The following is an 8,295-nucleotide window of genomic DNA, read 5'->3' as shown; positions in this document are numbered from 1 at the left end:
AACCAAGAACAGTTGACACTTAGTAAAGTCAGTAAAATCCATCCATCCATCCATTTTCTTGACACCCTTGTCCCTTAGTGGGGTTGGGAGGGTTGCTGGTTCCTCTCCAGCTAACATTCCGGGCGAGAGGCGGGGTCACCCTGGACAGGTCGCCAGTCTGTTGCAGGGCAACACAGAGACACACGGGGCACCCAACCATGCACACACACACTCACACCTAGGGGCAATTTAGACAGACCAATTAACCTGACAGTCATGTTTTTGGACTGTGGGAGGAAACCGGAGTACCCAGAGAAAACCCACGCATGCACAGAGAGAACATGCAAACTCCATGCAGAAAGACCGGGGCCGGGAATCGAACCCAGAACCTTCTTGCTGCAAGGCAGCAACAGCTCTACCAACTGTGCCACTGTGCAGCCCGTCAGTAAAATCATAGCCATTTAAAAAAATAAGTCCTACAAATATTAAAGCAAATATATTAATTATAGAAAATAATACACAAAAACAATAAAAAACTGTGCCTTGTTCATAAATTAAAAGCTTCTGATATGGAAGCACAACAATAGGGAACGCTGATTTTGTAAGCAAAAAATTAAAACTGTAATTTCAGTATGTACCACAAGGTGTCAGCATATTCTTTTCAGAGACAACTGTAGTTATTGTTTATTCCATAATTGTAAGGAATCATAAGGCTTATAGACAAATCTATAAACCTGACTAATTATCACGTTTATTAAAGCAAATTTTTATTAATACTCTTACTATTTTATTAACTATGTTTATCTAAAGCACCTACTGTTTTAGTAAACATCTGACCAAAAAATACTAAAATGTAATATGTAATTTATTAAATTAGTTTGGTTTACCCTTACCAAAACATGTTTCAGTAAAATCAGTACTTCTCCAGTTTGGAGGAAAATATTGCATTTACCGCTATCAATATTGATCAGTTGCTGGACTTTTTTGTCAATCTGACCTATAATCCAATATTTATCTAATTTCTGATACTAAATATATCAGGTTTCCAACATAAACTCAACGGTACAAATCCGTCCACATGACCAGGTTGATGAATGACATACTTTTCCACATGATGCTGGTTGTGCAAACACATATCTCTGAGAAAACATTTTGGAGATTTTTATTTGATATGCATCTTTGTTTAATGAAGTTTAATGAAACATGACAGTTAACTCAGACCATGTTTCTGGTTAAAAAAATATATATAATGTTTTTTTGTCTATATCTGATACGCGAGTCAACTCATAAATGACTGAATGTCTTGAGTTATGTGCTGTAAATGGTTTCACACCATCTGTTCCTCTCTGTTTCATTCCTCCTTTAACTTGCTTCACTTAACTCATCCCAAGCAGAAGGACTGATGTTTTTTCCAAAGGAATTCAGCCATTCACAGCTTCTCAAGTCTCCACCTACCTCAAATAATAGCAGTTTTCTTCTCTCTTACCCACACGTACACACCCTTCATTGATTGTTTAAGCAATATGGCGGCAGCCTGGCCATGGGTGGAGACTGACTTGTTTCCAAACACTTAATTCAATTTGTCATTGCCATTCAGGGAGGCTCAAGTGGTCTAATTTGTGTTAATGAGGGGTAATAAAGTCATAGCCCCCTATATTACTGCCAGGGGCTGTGGGTGTGTATGTTCAGTGAAAGTGTGTGTCTGTGAAGATGGGGGTTGGAGGTGTGGTATTGGTCTCAAGTGGCTTGCTTGGCTGTTCCTGTGGCGTGCCGTCCATCAGGACACTGTCACCCCCCTTTATTTTCTCTATTGTAGCCCTAATTAGATCGCCTTTGTTGGGTTAATGCTGCTGCCATCTGGACGGTCGTCCAGGGGTGTCAGCCACAAGGTTGAGGCTGAGGGTAGGGGGTGCGATGAGGGACCAAAAAGGACGGGTTTTACTAGTGAGGAGGCCTCTCTCCTTCCCTCATCCTCTACTTGTTCACTACCTCCGGCTAAAACCATCTTTCCCCTTTGGCTGACACCACAAGGACCCTTTCACACTTGAAGGAATTAGCGAAAGATTGATGTCTTCTTCTCTCTATCGGTGCTAGAGGGCATAGCGACTCAGTAATGAGACCTTCTCCACAGTCACACCTTGTGCTCCTCATCTCTGCTAAAACTCAAGTTGAGACAAGAAAATAAATGTCAGTTTTAGATGATGTCAGTTTAAAGCTGATAGGAATTTTGTTCCATAAAACAAAAATGTGTGATCATACAAACCTTTCTTTTAAAAAATGTTTATCAAGTAGAATTTTTAAACAATGTAAAAGTGTCAGATAGGCCTGTCACGATAACAAATTTTGCTGGACGATTAATTGTCTAAAAAATTATTGCGATAAACGATAATATTGTTTCAAGACCTTTTGACACTGATTTAATGGAAATTACTAATAATGCATGTGATTCCCTGCCATAGATAGATACACTTTATTTTCAAAAGAACACATAACACTGGAACTGATCAACTAAACAAACAAAGCAAACAAAAACAAAAATAAAATGTATTCTCAGTCTCCATTAACAAAAAACGTACTTGAATAAAAACTAAACATAAAGCCAAAGTGGAAATAAATACTGCATTCAACCAAAAGAGTGCAGCTTATGAAGTAATCACTGGATTTAAATAGAGAAGATGAGCACATCCCACTCCCTAATGCAGTAGTTCATACTACACAATTTTTTGCCCCTATTTTCCCTTTACGAAAATCTTAGATCGTTGACTGTTCTAAGGTTGTCGCTTGTGGTTTCGTAACCGATCATACGGCACGACGAACCCGATTATGGTGTGTTACGGTAGATCGTCATGGCCGCTCCGATCTAAATCAGGGGTTTTTCCGACTGTGAGCTTAACGCCAAATGTGACAGGTAGCCAATCAGAAAGCGCGGATTCTCCTCCGTACTTTCTGAAGGGAAATTATGGAGGGGAATCCCAAACAGCTGACACGCCGCAACACGAAGTCCAGTGGACATCGGAGATGATTTGTGGAAGCAACATTAATGTTTATTCAACATTTCGTGCAAATAATATAGAAATGGTGAGGAGTCGAGTTGGAGCCAAATTGCTACAGCAGTTGATAAATAGGTTATAATGATGTTCATTCTGTCAGGACTTTACGCTGACTTTAGTCACATGCATTGCAGGTAGATTGTAGTAAAAGATTGATTAATGCCTGATTTTAAAATTAGTTAACTGGACTTGCAGCCATTATTTTGTGCAGGTGGCTGGACACCACACGGCACGACGAACCCGATCGAACTGTTATACCTGGGATTTCTGTCGGCTAATGTGTCTCTCAGGTTTTGAAAATGGGCCAACAGTCGGCCGACAACTCATGTAGTGTGCGCAGACATTACACTAAGGAAATGGGGAGGGTCAGTGGAGAGCACCGGAGGTGAGCCTTTTTTCATTCAGTGTCATCAATAGAAAGAAAAAAAGGCAGGAAGAGACGAAAAAGCCGATAATTAAAATGAGGTCGATAGGTTTCATTTATCGTGCGACTAATTGATTTATCGTTTATCGCGACAGGTCAGACCTAAACTTGATTATGTGTCTTCAGAAAGCTGCAAGCTGTTGGCTGAATTGTACGTGAACATATTATTGCTTATGAAACTGCATCAGTTTCCTGTCATCAACTTATCCAGCTCTTTTTGAATAGATTGATATCTGGACTTTCATAAAGTAATTTGAAAAGGCAGTATGCTAACTTTCTTTACACTGAAGTTACAAATATTTGTCCAAGTTCTAAAAATCTAGCTGATAATTTGTGAATATTTTGATATTGTCCTCATTGTTCATCCGTTTTATTTTCAAGATTTACCAGTCTAATTTATGGCTAATGCCCCCATCATTATACTGCTACTCTCATGCTTAACAGCAAGTGGGTTTGATGCTGATTGTCTCAAAACTCACCCTAAGGTGTATAAATAAATTTCCGCCTGACAAAAACACACAAAAGTAAATCACTTATAGCCTCACAGCTATTAGATTTAATAAGAAACTTTTGGTACCTCTGTAAAGGTAAGATGTCATAGAATGGTTTTCTGGTGTCAGCACCATTGTAGCTTTGACCCTGCCTGAAATATTAGGGACAAAATACAAAATATTTTGCATTTTTTTGAACCTCGCCAAAATTTTCTTTGAAATAAACATTGAAAACACTACCAAAATAGTATTTGTAACACAAAAAAGTAGTACAGACTTTTAAATCTAAATGTTGTGTAAAAGTATACCAAATTTGGACTCAATCAGATGAATCATATTTATTTTAGAATGGTATTAGTGAGAAATTTCTTAGGCGGAGAGGCCATTTTGGCACATTTATCCAAAATGTCACCAAACTGTGCCAAATGTGTTTTTTACATCAATACTGGGGGTTTGTTAAAATTAAATAGCTTATTACCATCTAATGACACTTTCTACATATAATATAACCATTGGTCATGACATTTACCCCATTTATATGCAAAATGTACCATTATGCACAGTGTAATATGTATAATAATGATGATGTGAAAGCTCTTTCTTTGACTCCAAATAGAAAACTTTTATTGAAACAAGATAAAACAGTCAAAAATACTTTTTGAATAATTTAAAAGAGCAAATAAACAATTTTGAAAATCCACCACCACCATCACCACCAAAAAAATGGACATCTTACCTCAAAGAAGGTGAAGAATCATGAGAGGTGGGGGAGGTGGGGGGAGGTTCAGCGTCACCCGAGCTTGATGGTTCGGCTTCCACTCGACTATAAATAAAAATAAAGTATTTGAAGAATTAGAGGTTTATTACAAAGTAATGAACCAAAGTAAACATGAAATCCTTACTAGTAAAATAAAACATATTTTAGTAAAACATAAGTAAACAAATAACCACATGGTTTTACTTCCTGCCGTTATTACAAGCATATAATCACTGAAATTAATAAATAAATAGAACCAAAACATCAAATATATTGTGTGAAATTGCGGGGGGAAACTTACACATCACCGAGATCAAGTCTGTCAGCTGTGTCCTGCTCTTCCTCTTCCTCCTCGTCCGAATCCCACCAGCTATCAGAAGATTTAGCTCCACTCGTAGCAAATCGGAAAACCGTTGTTGTTCAAAAGCCTTCAAAAGCCTCTAAATCGTCCAGTTTCTGCTGCTATGATCGATTTATCATAAAAAAATCAAAACTGAACTCACGGAACCGAGATAACTCCACGTGCTCAGACTCCCGTGTACCACACGTGCTTATGCACCGAGAGCCACGGAGAGCGCAGCGAGAACGCACCGAGAACGCGCCGAGAACGCATAAATTACGCACACATTTAGATCGGGTTCCGAAAAATACGTCATGATTTTGCATAGCCGACATCTTGTGCCATACTCTGAGAGTCTTTCCACTGTCTCGTGAAGCCATAAAATGGCCGTGATGATCAGCTGATCGGGGGTTTTCCGGGCAGTTGCGTCATCGCCCGAGGACCTTTAAATCTCATCAGCTGTTTTTAAATAGCTCTAAAATCTTAACATTTTGGGCAAAACCTTTATGCGGAATAGTTTTTGAAAGATTAAAGCCTCTTTTAGCGGATAATAATAAAAAAAAAAATTTAAAGGCACACGGAGCCTTTGTTTACAGAGCGAGTCGAGGTCACGTGGCAGCTGGAACCCTCGGAGGGTCCGTCGGGCTTAACATCAGTGAAATCATTGAGCAGTAAAGCTTGCACTTCCACTGTTTTGCTGTCCGTTGTCATACTAAGAGTTTTAGCATTTTGAAGTTGATTCAAAACACAAACTTATGAGTACAAGTTTCAAAAGCTGCAGTAATCTTTATCCGTTCAAGAAAATAAAATAAGTGCACAAACATTATTTAGTTGAATTAAAACTAAGTAGAAACTGGTCCAAGAGTTCAAAGCTCTGTGAGTGTATTTATCAGCTGTCGCCTTGTGGCAGCAGTAGTACAACTAAACCAGGTGCTGCCTTGCTGTAAAAGTCACCGCTACTACTGCCGCCTTGTGGTAGCAATGTGGCATTACACTCATATTGATAAACACGATTTGAAGATTCTGGTTGAAAGTCAGCTAGAATGAAAATATAAAGTTTTGACAAGCAATGTCCAAACTATTCACAGTTTTTATCTGATCTAAAACTATTTAACATTTCTCTAAAGTTACTGATCCTCATACCTTCCCTTCCTTTTTTTGTGTCAGTCATAATCATGTAGGGATGAAAAAAAAGACTTATTTTTTTGTTGACACAGAGAAACTATGAACTACAGACCACAATCATCAGTATCAAGAACTGCAGAGTATTTTAAAATGTCAAAAAGATGAAAGAAATAACTTATTACAGAAAGTAATTCTAAAAGTAAGCTGGTCCCATTTTTTGATAAATCAAAACATAGCTTATGTCAACCAAATTTTATCTATAAAAAGAATCATTGTGCATTAGAGTAAAGACTGTTCCTGATAATAAACATCTGGATGTGTACTCTCTGTGTACAGAGTATGTGTGAGAGGTTTTGACCAGAATTGCAATGTTCACAGCTTGACCAGATTAGAATAAGGGAAGATGGGGAATTTTTATGGTCCAAATGGGCCATTCAAAACAACACCTGTCTGTCTCATGTTATTAAAAAATTGTGTATTTTTAATAACATGCAATAAATCATGATGTACTGTATATGCAGAACATTTTCCTGTTTCTGTTTTGTTTAGATGGTCCGCAGTGGGACGGTGAGTAGCTCTGTTATCTTGTAGCTAGAAAATCCGAGGTCCAGATTCCAGCCTGCGGTCTCTCTGTGCAGTTTCCATGTTCTCCCTGTGGATTTGAGGCATTTATTTCTCCCTTAGAGTAAGTATGTGAGTTATTTATTTATTGTCCTGTATGAATTTATATTGACCTGTGATGGACTGGCAATCTGTAGAAAGGGTAGCCCACCTTTCTCAATGACAGCTGGATGTGGGCACCAGCCCCTCATCAGCCCTGTGAGAATAAGCAGCATAGACAATGAGTGGATGGATGTTTTATCTGAAAATAATGAACCAACCAACACCATCAGATAATAGGACTCCCAAATTATCCCTCACTTCACTCAGAATCCTGTGCACAAGGACACTGATCTCCAAGTCAAATAAAAACAATGAATCTGAAAGACCTTGTACCACTGACTAGTTTCTGAATCTCCCCTAAATACTTGGATGAAATTTATTTCAGACTTGAGCTTTTCTATAACACTCTTTCCATCCATTCAACTTTTCATTAAGGGTTGGACACAACACTCATTCTTGTAAAGACAATCTGAAAGTCAACGCTCTTTATGACCACAGCATAGATTTACTGCATTAAATATATTCTGTAGTATTCTGATATTTTCTGAGAAAGAGAATTTGAGGTTTTCAGTTTCTGTTAGCCATAATCATAAAAAATTACAAAAACAAACTTACTTTTCACTTTTTGTTCTAAATTTGCAGAAATAATTAAACTTTTTGATGCTATTCAAGTTTATCAAGATGTGCCTTCTTGATATAATATTCAGCTTTCTGCCAAGCTTTCTTTTTCTGAACTGCAGGTATATTATGCTGCTTATGCTTTAGATTTATAATCCTACAAGGCTGATGAGTGTTTTTCTTGTGATGTCTGCTGTGCAAACAGAAACCAAAAAACAAAGCGGGAAACACTACAGCTTTCACACGAAGGGGGCATTCTGTCTTGGAAGTAGGAGTGTTTGTTTTGTTAATAATGTTTGTGTTGGGTGCTGCGCTGCTCACGCGTGAGATTCTGTTGATGATGTTTTGAGTCGTCTGTCTTTCAAGCGGAGTGGACAACCCTTACGTGACCCTGAGCAGTTGGCTGGCTGCGCCTCCTTCACACCTCTTTCATCCCAACCAGAACAACATCGTCCATCTGCCCCCCCGCCCCCCCTGACAGGCCGGGACACACTCTGCTGTGTGTCCACAAAGACGCGCTGATGTTTACATGCATTTAGGGATCCCTGCAGAAAAACTCAAGTAATTAAACCAGTTCATATCCAGTCGGGGGTAAGTCTTCAGGTTAGTTTCTCAGATTATCTGGTAGAAATTTAAATTAAAAAAATGTGTAGAAAGAAATGCAATAAAATTGTTATTATCCAATTCTGTGTGCTGTATAAAAACTGAATCACTCAGCTGCAAACAAGCTTGAAACAAAATACACTTATTTACAGTACAGGACTAAACGTTAAGAGATTCAGAGCTCCAGCCCTAGTTTACATCATAAACACCATTCTAGTGTTATGCATTGATAGAAATGAATAAAC

The 8,295-nt window shown here is 38.3% G+C and overlaps 1 long non-coding RNA gene across 1 annotated transcript; it reads right to left on the bottom strand.

Annotated features, from left to right (window-relative positions):
* Positions 1-3,947: 3,947 nt before the first annotated feature.
* Positions 3,948-5,681, bottom strand: LOC145553021 (uncharacterized). The gene is made up of 3 exons (XR_014089194.1): positions 5,003-5,681; positions 4,681-4,767; positions 3,948-4,096 (listed from the first exon to the last, which is right to left on the bottom strand). It is a non-coding gene; the product is annotated as an uncharacterized LOC145553021 (long non-coding RNA).
* Positions 5,682-8,295: the final 2,614 nt, after the last annotated feature.

The sequence above is a fragment of the Poecilia reticulata genome, chromosome 10, assembly GCF_904066995.2.
Source record: "Poecilia reticulata chromosome 10, P_reticulata-male-v2, whole genome shotgun sequence".
NCBI lineage: Eukaryota > Metazoa > Chordata > Actinopteri > Cyprinodontiformes > Poeciliidae > Poecilia > Poecilia reticulata.
This window is presented reverse-complemented; position numbering and strand designations above follow the sequence as displayed.